At 32.8% G+C, this 15,080-nt stretch overlaps 1 long non-coding RNA gene across 1 annotated transcript in view; it reads right to left on the reverse strand.

The window, feature by feature from the left end:
* LOC132352587 (uncharacterized) overlaps nt 1-14,253 on the reverse strand; it is a 179,524-nt gene extending 165,271 nt beyond the window's left edge. The window contains exon 1 of the long non-coding RNA XR_009498797.1: nt 14,177-14,253. This is a non-coding gene — a long non-coding RNA (uncharacterized LOC132352587). The remainder of the gene's footprint in view (nt 1-14,176) is intronic.
* Between the last annotated feature and the right edge of the window lie 827 nt (nt 14,254-15,080).

Raw genomic sequence — 15,080 nt, forward strand, 5'->3', positions numbered from 1 at the left:
ATCCATATGAACTACCACTATTAACCTCATTAGTATAGATGAATAAACTGATATTTAGTAAAGCTAAATAACTTGTCTAAGGTTATACAGATAGAAACTCAGGCACTTGGCTTTAAATATGTAATGTTAACCAACACTCCCTCCTGCACATATCATTTTATACTCTAATTCTTTTGTGAGTATATTGTCCAGCTATAATCTTGAAGTTCTATAGTGGGTGCATAATAAATATTAGGTGAATTAATAACAGATTAAGGGATTAAATATTTTTCCATATATAACATGCTGTAAGGAATTGGTCTATCAGACAGAGGGTTCTATCTGTGTAAGGGACTAAGTAAGTATAACTGGGAAAAGGTGCCATTTGGGTAGAATATCTGTCACTCAATTTATCACACCTCCGTCAGAGGCCCACATGCATGTCCAAAGGAAAGAATGTTGAAATGGAAATATGAATAAAGACTAAAAGAACTTTCAACAAAATTTTAGTTGTATTAGCAGATTTTTCAGTACTTATATGACAGTGACTTCAATTGTGATGCAGAATGGTACTCACAGCCTTATTTCACTATCAGTAACTTAAAAGAAGTTTCATAGTACAGGTCCTCTAGAGACAGATGTCCTTTCTAGGCTACAAATGCAGAAACGTTACGAAGGCAAGTTTCAAAGAATGAAACAAAGGACAACGTCATGTTAGAAACAATGTTCTGGAAACTGAAAGAAATACATTGAGAAAAATTGGGGGCAACTGATAATTCTGTTAGTGAGAAGATGATTAACATGGAGGGAGTTGGCTTTTTTTTTTTTTTTTTTTACAATTATTGTAATCCATTTCCCCATACTTGAGAAAACACAAATTATAGAGTGAATGGCAATTTTTGCTGACAGAAGTGAAACATCTACCACATAGATGTTAGAAGAGTTAAAATTTTAAGTTACCTACTTTGCACTAAAATATGCCAAGCAGTAAAACTGGAGACTCAAAAATTAAAATGAGGACTAATGCTTTAATCCTTAGGATTCTTCCACGATTTATTTTAATTAAAAAGTATAGAATATGTCTAAACATCCTGCGTTCTTTATTCATACAATAAAATTATCTGCCCTGCTATAGTTTATGTAAGTTGTTTTGAAAACTCCCTAGTTATTTGACCAATCAACTACTTAGCAATTCTCTACAGTTTCTCAATGAAAAGGTGACATTTCTTCACTGTTCACATGAATTTTACATTTTAGACTAATGGGACCTCTATGGCATCAACCAAGACCAGCTTTCATTTCCAGAAAATGAAATGTCTAGAAAAAAACTATGTGAATTATTATTTTTTGTTTATTTGCAGTTTTAAATAAGCTAACATAAGATGCTCATATACTTTGAGTTGGAATACAGAATTTTTTTACAATATCCAAGTAATTTTACAAATGAATTTGGAAATTTTGATTTGTTTTAAGAGCATGGGATAACATTCTTTAAATTTAGTTAGTTAGTTAAAATTGAACAAGGATTAACTCAATTTTGCAGGTGCTAAATTTGATATGCTGAAAAAGAATGTTTGTAAAATATTTAATGTTGTTTAACATAAGATCTTTAGGGAAAAAGTGTGTCTTACAGCTACTGGCAAACTCCTTTCAAAAAAATCTTTGCAATATGATTTTTTGTTGTTGAGTAATGGCTCAGTATATTATGCTTATGACTAACAATGTACTTTTACAATTCAAATCAGATATTACATAGTCAGCTTTGTGTACAAAGTTGAAATTCGTTTCCTAAATGCAATTAAATGGGGCATTTAATTCTATTGTTAACATGTAATGCTTTTGTAGTAAATATCTTTAAGTCTTATGTTTATGAATGTTATGGTAATACACTTAAGGTATGAAATTCTTATATTTATCCATATAGGATGTGATGAGTGTGTAGTACAAAAGTTGCTGTCTAGTGCGCGAATAAACTAAATTTAAAACAAAGTCTTGATGCAACAAATTGAACCCTAAACTGGTTAATATAAGTTTAAGAGATGATTAGCAAACAGTAGCTTGAATTTAGGAAATAACTGGCTCTATATGATTTATATTAAGATTTTAACAGTTAAGCCTAATAGACAATTCTCTTGGTGAAGGAATTAATCATTCATTATTTTCAGTGGAAGGATCATCCACTATTACTTTTCACTCTGTACAGATATGCTTTCCCTACTTTTCATTTTCACCACTTCAGTAAACCATACAGCTAGAGCTTTCTCCTCTCTCATTCTATCAGCCAAAATATTATCTAATGGAATGAGTAAGTGGTTGGGTGAAGATGCCTGGGGCTTTTCATTTAAGGTCACTGGGAGGGCTGAGTATTGTTAGATTGCCATGTTGTGCTAGGCAGAGATTTATTTATAATCTAGAGCATACACATCCATAAACAGCTTAAATCCTTGCTGTGTGTGTGCTCCCAATAAACATTTAACGTATTCTGCTCCATTTACAACAGGACTATAATCAGGGCTGTAGATGCTAGATAACCAGTGCTGCACAGTTTGGGGAATACAGAGATATTGACTGTATCGTGGGTGAAAAAACATAATTAAGGATGTTTGCAAAACAGTGGATCCCTTGCCAGCCTTAAAGCAATGATACATTGTACATAAGCTTTGGAGAAAGGAAATCTGCGCTCAAATGTTGGTGCTGCCACTGACTACTTCAGCTTGGGCATGTCAATAAGCTGAGTGTCTTTTTTCTCACTTGCAAGAAGAATGATTCCAACAAGATTATTTCTAAGATCTATTCAAATTCTAAAATTCTATAACTTCGTGTACCTTTAAATTTAATATTGTCAAATAATTTGTTTCTAATTATCTTTTTTTAATGTTCTTTGTACTTTAATAAATGTTGTAAAACACCATAAGATTAAATTAAAATATAATTTATTTTATCTTCTTTGATCAAGTTTAAGATGAGGAATTATAACCAAACCTTTTAGTTTCAAATGATCATCTTTTTAATATCTTATCCAGTTGTTTTTGGAAGCAGTAAGGCTGAAAATACCATCATTGTAGTCATTCATGATGATTTATGCATCAAAACTTATAGTATTCACTTATACACACATTAGCAAAAAATAATAAATAGATAACTAGGTTTAATATTTTTAAAATGCTAAAAACGTTTGTCACATCAAACAGATTTTAAATATAAATGCCTGTGTTTGCACTTAGGTGGCCTGGCCAAAGAAAGTTCCAGGCTCTGTCACTATTGCTATAACAAATGCATACAGTATTCTTAAGATCTATAATGTAAGCATGCATGGGTTTTGAATAAATGAATGGATGGTAAATAATGGTAATTTAAAAATGGGTAACAGTCAGTATGTTTAGCATTTACTCATATAATGCATTTTGATGATTTGATTTGCTATTTTTGTTCATTTTTCAAGATTTTAATACTCAAAAGTTTGCCCCAAATTTCTTTTGCTCATATAAGTATTAACTGAATCAAGTAGAACTCAAATGGACATAGGACTTCAGAACTATATCCTTTTCCATAGCCCCACAAGTTCCAGATCAATTCATCACCAAAGCAAGGACTAGGAAATGTGAATTACTTTTTTATTTCTTCTATTAACCTTATGAATGACCTATAATTTTGGTTCAATTTTACAAGTGGCATAAAAGCTTGAATATGAAAAATATACGTAAAGGATATCTATTAATTAAACAAATAACTTCATAATGTCAGAACATTAAAAATTTTTTTTAAAATACTTTTTCTAAGTTATCAATTATCTATTCATCTTTCAGAGAACATTTCTGTGGCATTTTCCCCTCACAAGAGAATTCTGAATTGCATGCAGATACGCTCAAATGTTAATTGGACAGAAGTTCATTTGGATGTGATTTTCCCTTCAAAATGCTTCTAAAAACTCATTTCTAGCATTGTTTAAGATAATAAGTAAGAAATTTGTAATCAGGATTATCAAGGAGTTGGTGATGTCAGAAGTTGTGAATTCAGAGGCCTATTAAGGCCATGTTGTAACCTATATAAGTAAATCAAGCACTCAGACATGAGAAAATAGGGATGAGAAAGTAGGTTCTGTGATAAAAATATTGCTTATGCTTTCCTTAATTCCCCACCCTCACTTCACGGTATTTGAGCTGGCTTCCAAATGCCAGCATTTGATTCTTTTTGCCTGCGGGTTTTTTCTGGCTACTTTCTGCATACACACAGACAACCAGATGTGCTAAGATTAGGTTCCCAAGGAAAAGTCCTTAACCAATGAATGATGGACGTTTGTGTACCAACATTCCAGCTCCCTTGTCCCTTGGGAGGGATAACTCTGAGGTGCTTGTTTTATGCTTGCTCTCAGAATTCACCAGCAAGATTAAACTTCAGTTACACACAGTAGTAGCTTATTGGATAGTGCACCTGATGTTGGATCTCTTTCTTTCTCTGTCTCACATCCATATTCCTTGCCAGAGTTTTCTGTGTCACCAGTCAAACTACGTGCATTTGAATATTTGCCTTGGGATATGCTTCATTGGAACTGAAAACCAAAATACCTGTCTAAATGTGTTCAAATTAAAATAAATAAACAAAAACTCATAAAGGTCAAGATTAAATACACACATATCTCATTACTGTCATTTTACAACACTTTCTACATCTTTGCTTTAACCCTTTAGTTATGACCTACACACATGGTTCAGTCAGCAGTCTTTAATTCAATTCTTCACAGTCACAGAAAAGGTTGAAGCAAATCAGCCCAATATATATTCAGTTTGGACTCATTTTTTATGCTAGTATAACTCCAGTTCCACTTTTTTTCCCCACCCCATGACTGAATGCCTAGGAATGAGGCAAGTAATGAAACTGCTATGAATTTTAGTTTAAAAATCATAAGAGCAAGAAATAGTTCCCCTACATATTTCTGATAAACCAACTTGATCTTAATATTAAGCATTATTCCAACAGGGGGATGGAACTTTTAATCTGCACTATTAGCATTGGTCTCCTTTAGCCATGAGGGCAGAACTTGGTTTCTTGGGGCCAAAGTGTCTGAGGGTCCCCTCCAATTGTCAGTTGAATAGTAACTGATAATATCCCCTTTGTTCCTGCCCCCCATGTTCCCTTCCAGGCCACTGCTGTTCTATATTTGGGTTACAAAACTATGTGGCAAAGTTCAGAATTCTAGAACCCTCCCATGTATCACAAAGACATTTTGGGGTCCTACCAGATATTCAGTGAACAGCTGAAAATCAGGGAAGAGTCCTAAAGAGTTCTGGGATATTTCTGGAAAATTTCATTTTGGTCTGAGGAAATCTCAGACTGTCTCACAGACTCTTTCTCTTCCTCCCTTGCCCCCTCCTCTTCTTCTTTATCTTCATCCTCCACCAGCCTCCCTTGCTTAAATCACTATATTCTCTCTCATTTCAGGCAGGCTTCTCCTCAAAAAGTTTATAATGGGGAAAAAAGGACAGAAGAGAGAGTATTTTAAAGTATTTTTTGCATTCCATGTACCCACAGACTTGCCCAAAAGTTAAGAAACACGGAGCTTCCCAGTAGGTTTCCCAACAGGTAAAAAGGATATCAAACAAGAAAATCATATTTCATATCTCAACATTCTTCTTCATCATAAAGTTAAATGGAACTCAACCTGCATTAGAAATTAGCCTTTGAATTTAAGCCTGTGTAGCAGTGGTATCCAAAGTGGGGTTAGTATGACAGTATATTGCTGCATTGCAATTAATAATAAGAAATGTTATTTCTGTTTAGTTTTTATCTTATTGTGTTACTTTAAAAAAATCTGTATGATAATATACATTGTACACTGAAACAGTATTCTGAGGGAACATGCTTGCATTTTTTTCTTACTACTAGAAAACACTAAGAAGTAAAGGCAAATCTTCAGGAGCCTCAAAAACTTATTTTTACCACCATGTTTTATCACAGGTCTTAAGAGTACTGAACACAAGACCATAAACTGGGCCTCAGTACTCACAGGCAGACATCGTTGATCTTTGAATTTCCTGTAAGTATATCCTCAAATGTGTTCCCTGAACTGCTACCAAGATATCTCAGCTACTCAGAGTTACTCTACTGAGTAACTGAGTAGTGAGCAATTACAAGACCCTAATTATCACCAGAACACATGATGCTTTTGCTCACCATATTTTTTCAATTCATTTCTTGTTAATGTTTTGCTGAGTACATCCATGGGTTAATCTTTCAGAAATACATATCCTAAGACACTGCATGTCTAAAAATGTATTTTGTTTTCATACTAGTTGTTTACTCAGGCTAAGAATAGAATTCTAGGTTTAAAATTCTTTTACCTTCTCACTTTTCTAAAACAAATTTGATTTTCTTTTCTTTCTCTTTTAGTCTCTGTAAATTTTTTTTTTTTAGAATTTATTTCTATCCTTAATGGATGGGATTTTTATTTTTTATTTTTATTTTTATCCTTTATAAAAGCATATGATTTATTTCAGGTTACCCTAAAAGTAGAACCTAAGACAGGAATTAAGATACGTCTAGTTTATTTGGAAGATGATACCATGAAGCAAGAGTAAGGGAGCAGACAGGGCAAGACAGAAAGGGGAAAAGGCAATATAGGGTGTATTATTGAGATTGCTGATGTAGCCACTGAATAGTCAATTACACCAGGACCTCTGAAAGGAATTCAGATGGCCTCTTATGACTGTTCATCTGAAGGACAGGAGTTTGGGATATTTACCCATTGCTCCCAAGCTCCATTGATAGAGGGCTGTCACTAAGTGTTTTGTTTCTCTAAACTTCCAAGATTCTCTTAGCTGGAGGATTAGGGTTTCTAGAACTCTCAAGAAAATACTGAGACAGAGAAGAGAGGAGATACGCATTTCTGAGGTAAGACTTGGTTAGCATACTAAGCACTGCAACTGAAATCATAGGTTAGGGTTTAACAAAGAGAACTACAGTTTAAAAAAAAAAAAAAAGTCTTCTTAAGTATATAGTTGAAAGAAAAAAAATAACATGAAATTGTTATGGAGACTTAAGTGACTCTTATCCCAAGTTTTGCTGAACTTAGAAAAATAGCACTAACAAATACCCAGTTCCTGATGGCCAACACTTATTTGTCAATTAGGCCCATCCTCTTTATTTGCTTTACCCCCATTTTCAATTCTTCGTTAATATTTGTGGGTCCTCTCTCCAGAATACAACTGAATCTGGTAATTTTTGTCACCTATACTCCTAAAGCCCTAGTCTAAGTCACTATCATTTCTCACCTGCACCCCCATCGCAATCCTGCTCAGATTTCCCAGCCTCCACTCCTGACCCCACCCATCCATTCTCTACATAGTCTAACCTTCCCAGATCTGTAATCCTTCACTGACTATACAGCAGACACTTGAACTGCCTCTATGTGTCAAGCTCATTCTACCTTTGTCCTCACTATCACTTTTATTTTTTTTGAGAATGTGATTCCCTCAAATTTTCCAAGGGTGGCCAGTTTGGGGTTCAGGTCTCAATTCAAATGTGCTCTCTGCAGTCAGGCTCACTCTGACTTTAGGCTCAAAGACCACTTCCATACTATAAGTCTATCATATCTTCCTTTTTGATAGCCTTCCCTTGAATTTAACGCTTCTGATAATAGCTCACTTATGCAAGTGTGTACATTTACAGTGCTGTCTCTCATAGAACACAAAGGACACTCTCTTGTTTATATTCTATTCCAGTGCCTGGTCTCTAGTAGGCAATTAATATGTTTTAAGTGACTAATATATCTAAATCAGTTTAAATTCCACGATCAATCACTATAATCAGTCACTTGCTTAAAACCCACAGTGACTTGACCCTCTTTCCGTTCATTGTTTTCATGCTTATTGTCTACAACATAACCTAATAACTCTCCACCAAGCTGGTACAAGAACTATTGTGCTTTAGCATATTGGGAGAAAAATACCTCTTCATTGACTGGTCTCAGTTTAATTACCACTGTTTCTGTGTGGACCTTAGCAATGTCTAGAAAAGTACTGTATTCCTTGACCTCTATCTCCCACCCCCACCCTCACTCTCCTAGTTGACCATTTACAATCTCAGACTTTTGCACATCAAACACCACATATCATTGCTGGCTTTACTTTCTTTTTTCACTGAGAAAAGAGAGACAGTTAAAAGAGAGTTTCCACAAGTTCCTACCACCATCCCTATTGTTAAAAGATAAATTGAGTCATATTGAAAATTTTAAGAGTTTATTTGAGCAAAAATTGATTTGAATCAGGCAGCATCCAACCCAGCAGACAGAAAGGAGCTTCAAGGGTCTGTCCAAAAATTAAAAAAATACTTTTATAAGCAGAAAGGAGCAGGGACAAATAAGTTATACTAGGTTAAAAAAAAAAAAAAAAAAGCAGGTTGGTTATTGCAAAGTTGCTTTCCTTTGGGAAATGGCAGGAGTCTATCAGTCAGATGACCTAACTAGTGCTGACTGAAGGATTACTGATTGACTGGTTTAAGATTCCAATTCTGGGAGAGCCAAAACTGTAATTATGTTACCTCTCAGTTTGCCGATGTTGGGCTTAGCGTAAACTATTTTGGGGGGGGGGTCTGCTGTCCTGTTTTTAATACTACATACTTGTCTTATTTGTGGCCATAGACTGTACCTTCTCCCTGTATAAAGATGAACCATCTCAGCTCCTAGTTAAGGCCAACCTCTCTATTTGGTCACTGGATACTGTTGGGGAAATATAACTAAACACAAAACTTCCTGCCAACCCAGAAAACCACTTCACAAAAGAAGAGAAAGAAAACAGTTTTATTACTGAATAAGAATAAACCAGAATGTGATGTATATCAAAGGCAGTCCACTAAAGACAGACAGAAATCTCACCCTTTTATATAAGCCAAGCAGATACAACCCATTGCATACATGCTCTCAAGACAAACTATTCCTCAAGAGGACTTGATAGCACCATTAGTTACACATAGTTCATTCTAAAGTCACCTGGTAATTGTGACCACCTGTGTTAGCTAATTGGCTTTATCCAAAGGAAAATAAACTTCTTGTATCTTTATGACATAAGGCAGTTTTGTAATTTGGAGTGTGGCATCTACTGAAGTTAGGCACCCACCTTCCCTCAGAAAGTGGGAGATAAGAGCTTTATATTCCTTGATGGTTACATTTCAAAGGGATGCCTCCTAGGTCCTTAAGAAAAACATTCCTTGGCTGTAAAACTAGCAAGGGATTTATTTAGCTTTTAAAATGATTTACATACACATCAAAGGGGCAGAGAAAGAATTTACAATAACCTAAAAAAAATTCTATCTAAAAATGTTCTAAGAAAGGGGAAGAGAGAGGGAGCCTTTTTCCCTTTTATCATAAGGAAAATTATTTTTTCTTTCAATCTCTATATACCTTTACAATGCCATCCCTTTATTTCTTCTGTATCATCAGATACTTCTTTTCTTCTAATTGTTCCCATAACCATCCAAACATTCTATAATTTCTCTCACTCAATGAAAAAATAAAAAAAATAAATTCACTACCGATTCCACTTTCTATGCTTTTATAGTCCCAATCCTTCTCTTTACACAAGACTCCTTGAAAGAAATTTCCATATATGCTGTGTCCAATTTCTATATAAGCTGTATCCAATATCTCTTTCCAGGCTCCCTTGAACCCACTCCATGTTGCTGAATACTCATCTTTCTTTACCTGAACTTGTTTTCCTTCTATCTCTAGCTAATATTCCTGGGTAAACTCTGCTGGATTACCCTCATCTAAATATACCAACATATTAACACTGGAGTCTGCTCAGTCCTTAAACTGAGTATCTTTCTATCAATATTTATATTTACTCCTTTGGTGATGTCTTACAGTTTCATCATTTCCCATTTCCCTCGTTTTACATACCATATACATACTTATATTAATTATTCAAAAATTTCTATTTCTAGCCTAGATCTCTCCTTTGAACAACAGACTCATGAATCCAAATGAATATCAAACAAGCATCAGCAATTTAATACACCTGGAGCTGATCTCCTGATATTCCTCACACATCTGCTCTTTCCACAGTCTTCTATATTTTTGTAAATGGTAAACCTGATCTTCCATTAGGTCAGGTTCCAAATTTGGAGCTATTGCAACACCTCCTCAACATCCTCTTATTCTCCTTTCCCTGCTTAACTTTTCTCCTTTGCTTTTATGACCTTATGTTGTACATTTTACATATTTATCTTGATTACTTTCAACCTCCTTCAAGAAAGTAAGCTTCTTGAAAAAATATGTTTTCTTCATCACCATATTCCTAGTGTCTGGTACAACTAGTACTCAATAAGTATAGGTTGAATTAATAAATAAAAATGAATAACTTTTTCTACATTAGCCAACTTTTAATTTTAGCTGCCTGGATAATAGACTGTGAAGGAGTAAAGAAGAAATATGTTGAGCTACTAAGATGGATAACTCTGAGAAATCTAATTTAGTTAGTTCAAAAGTAAATGTGTAAAGCATTCCCAGTGAAATTCACTAAGAATTAAAAATGCCCACACCTGTTCTTGTAGCTTTAGCTCTATTTAGATGGATTATAATAATAACTGATCAGAAGGACTTTTTATACATAAAATTCAATTTCATCAGTAAAAATACATCATGTTTATTTAGAGATATTTATATCCTCTTTTGGAGTAGGTCATTTGCAATGCTTCATAAATGTTTTTGTTTCTCCCCCTCCCCGACCCCCGCTAGTTAACTTCTCTTCTATTATAGCTTCAGGTAATCTTATTGGCTCTGACAATTAATTTTTTCCCAATTTTACCTTCCTTTGTGATAAAAAGAAATGAGCTTTCCCTGGAGTGAGCTGTGAATGCTGTGGGGAATACATACCTTTCCTTCAGACATGGGTTCGCTCTAAGCACTCTAGACTGATTTCACAATGTTTAGACATGATTGGGTGATGACTCTTTAAAAATCTGTTTATGTTCTCTGTGTCAAACAAAGCTAGTGTAATCTTTAATATCTAAGTAGAGAAAATAATATTTATGAGTAAATGTGTTTTTCTTTGGCTTGAACTTCAATCATTTGAGCCCACAAAGTCACATTTCTCTTGATTATAATAAGATCTAACAGGTAGTATTTTTAAGTACGTTTTAAAATTGGTATCATTATAAGAAACCTAGTCATTCATTTTGCAATGAAATAGTTTCACTGATGTTATTAAATAACTATATTAAATTAATAAGAATTTAATCAATCCAATAGTAACATTAAATTGAGCTATGTTTTTGATTACTTACATGAGCTAAGCATGATAGTTTGTGCATGTCTAATTTAAGATATACTATGCAAGAATATCTTTTACAAGAATACTATGCAATATTACACTAATTTTATTCCCATTTTTCAAATGAATAAACTGAGCTGTAGAGATTAAACGTACTTTTGAACCCCAAGTTAGTACTAAGTAGAAGAACAGGGGTTTACAAATTATGTGATCTGACTTCCCTCTGCATGCAAAACCAGTGTATTCTTGTGCACAAAGCCTGAAGGATAGAAGCAAACACAAGACTACTATGCACAGATGCACACTTGGTGCCTTGAAGCTCTAGACACTGCCTTCTTATGATTTAAGATGTGAAAGGTATGCAGTGAAGGTGCAGTGATGCAGCCTCAAATACAATTAGAATGATGAAATTCTCTCTTTGTTCTTCCATGTGGTAGATAGGATTCACAAGCCATCATTAACTAGCAATAACAACATTGCTCATGAGTATTTATTAATTTCATTTGGTGAATATAGTACCTATATAAATTATATACTTTACAAAGCTAGATTTACTGACTAGAGTTATTTAGAAATGTGGTCGATCATTTTATGTTCATGGCTATTATAATTTATGTAGTTATTTGCCATGTCTATCCATATTTTATTTGCCTTGATATAAACCTATTTTTGAAATAGGTTTGGGGAAATGTAGCACACAAAGAGATATGTAGACACTTTTATTTGTGGAATACTCTAGGTTTTCATATATTAGAGTTTTAAGGAAAGACAGTCAAGGCACTTGGTAAAAAATACTGCAGATGTAGATAAAGATTAATGGATTTGTTTCATTAGAAAATATTCTGTTCTATAATTTAATAATCTGTGACAATAATAAATGTCACATAAATTTTACACATTACTTTGATATATATTAATGGAACAAAAGCCAAGAAGTGCAAGAACCAAAATACCCATATTTAAATGATATAATTTAAATAATATAATTTTCCCAAACAATAATTATTCTAAAAGAAGTAGTACTCTGTTTAGAAAGTTAATAAAATCTTTAAAAATATAATATTAAAAAGTAAGCATTAAAGTGAAAATAAATATGGTTTTGAATATTGGAATTTGCATTTAAAAAATCTGAATTCCATTGGGGATTCAAAATTAGATTGTGACTCTTTTTCTCATTGTGCACTATAATCACAGTTTTTCCACTGTATGTTCTAGAAATAACGAGTATGTGATTATTTTTCTGAGATTATAAACATGTTAACACCACTTAAGTGGAAAATAATATTTGATCAGAAAACTCTTGATTTTAATTTAAAAATTTATGTTTTAAAGTCTACTCCTGTCAGCTTTGAATCCACAGTTGAGAACGGGAACATTCATAAATATGGTTTACATAATATACTATGATCATTTGAAACATATATTCCAGTTTCTGGTGATGCCAGCTACTATATCTCTCTGAAGGTTCATGTTGGAAGCCCTTTACCTTTTTACTGTGTTTGTATAGACAGCTGCAAGCATGTTATAAGTTTTGCTCAGATGAAATCATTCTCCCCTGCAAAATACATAGTCTCTGTATGCTACTAATATGTTATGTTTGTATCATAGGGGATTGAGAATAGCTCTGTTAACTATTTCTCTTCAAATGATATATGTATTCTTTCTGGCCTCCAGCATAATTCGTTAATTAGTAGAACCATTCTGGAAATAGAATAATCTATTCTTTTTGTTAGAGACTGAGGAGAAAGGAAATGAATAGGTCTCATATATATAATTTTATCCTGGTACTTAATGCATGCTCAAATTCAGTCATTCATTTTGCTGAATAAAGAAATAATCCTGATTTTAAAAATATTCCTATCGAATATAAAATGACCAGGCTTTAATGCACTGATACTAGCAAACCATCTAAGTTTTAGTAAGAGTAGAGCCTATATTTTATGTTTCATCATTTTCTCTTTAGTGTATACCATATTTTCTGGTGCTCAGAAGGAAGAGTTGCTAAAAACATCTGGTGAATGAATGAACATATACAAATTCTTATTCAATGCTCACTAAAAATGTTAGAAATATTTCAGAGAAAAGATTAAACGGTAATTTAAGTTTAAAATAAGATAAAATAAATACAAGTTTAAATGGACAATGGTGATATTTTCTACATAGATTTTTATGATGGAGCAAAGTGATCATAGAGATTATACCTTAAATAATAAAAATTAAGTTGTCAACACTGTAATATTTGGTGGCAAACACAATGTAATATCTATAGAGTCTTTTCACAGTTAACCATTTTTTGACTGAATGGAGTGAGATTAGATATAATGCTTAAATATTTACAAGCATAGGGACACTGAAATGATTGATTTGGCAAATACTAATTGCATACTGGTGAAAATTCTTTTAAGGGAGTAGAAGCAATGTTGATATCTCAAGGCAGTCATTAAGTGCTTCACAGTATCATGAAATTTCTAAACAGATATTATTAAAATTCATGTTATATCACATTTTTTAGAGGGGTAATAATTCTCAAATTTCTAAAAAAAATAACTTTTCCTCAATTTGTCTTTATGGATTGTTACAAATCTTAACTCAGTTGATAAAACCAAGTGATAAATAGGCTGCTTATTTTATCTAACTGCAATATATAGCTTTAGAGATTTAGATTGAATTTTTAGTTATACTCAGATTAATGTGTTACCAGGGTAATTTTCCCAGTAAAGAAGATTTACTTTAAAATGTGAATAGAGCTTGAAAGTTTTAATTCTAGTATTGTATAGCTTTCTTATTCAGGTTTCAATTTTTAAATTTCATATACACATATACATATATACACGTGTTTACTTATATGAGATATATATATGTAAAGAAAATACAAATATATATTTTTTTCAAATAGATTATCCTTATATTGATAATAAAAGCCCATGACTTACTTATTTGTAGTCTCCATTGATAGTTCATCGTTGTGCAAACAAAATTGTCTGTGATTCTAAGATCGAGTTGAATGCAAGCTGTAATACACATTTAATAACATTAAATATATTCATTTATTTTATTCTTTTTTCTTAAGTCGAGTTGATTTACAATGCTGTGCCAATCTCTGCTGTACAGCAAAGCGGGTCAGTTTTACACATAGAGACATTCTTTTTGTAATATTCTTTTCCATTCATTGATTTTAAAATAAAAGCTTATTAAAATATCTGCATTTCAAAGTAAGAAAATATGAATATAATGGACCCAGAAATGTTTAATATTGATGGCTCTTTCTACATTGTAGTTGTTCAATAATTAACTTGCTATCTGTGAAAAAAAAAAAAAGAAAACACACAGAGGATTTTTTTTTTCTAATTTTATCCCTGATTAGCTATGTGGCTATAAGCAAATAATGATCCTTGCTTTTCCAACCCATAAAAGAAAAATATCAATAGAGTCCTTTTTAAAAATTTATCTTCCTTATTATTATTGTCTTACTGTAGCAGGCCACCCAAATTTCAAATTCTATGCCAATTTTCTGCCTGAAAGTACATCTCTACAAGGAAAAAAAGGGAAAGAAAACAGATAATTTTTTAAGGATTGAATAAATGATAAAGAGAACAAAAGATCACCAATGTGAAAAATAAAATCGTGTTCTAAGACATGAAAATTTTAAATATTAATATTAGTTAAAAGATAAAATCTGATCTCATCTTTCTTAGAAAAAATAAACCTAAAACAAAATATGCTAATATTTCTAATAAAGAAAACAAATGAGTATATGCCAGGCATTCCAGATAAAATTTAGCATATGTGCACTAGGAGATGTGTATCTGAATAGTCATGGTAGCCTTGTTTGTAATA

This window comes from Balaenoptera ricei, chromosome 18 (assembly GCF_028023285.1).
Source record: "Balaenoptera ricei isolate mBalRic1 chromosome 18, mBalRic1.hap2, whole genome shotgun sequence".
Lineage (NCBI taxonomy): Eukaryota > Metazoa > Chordata > Mammalia > Artiodactyla > Balaenopteridae > Balaenoptera > Balaenoptera ricei.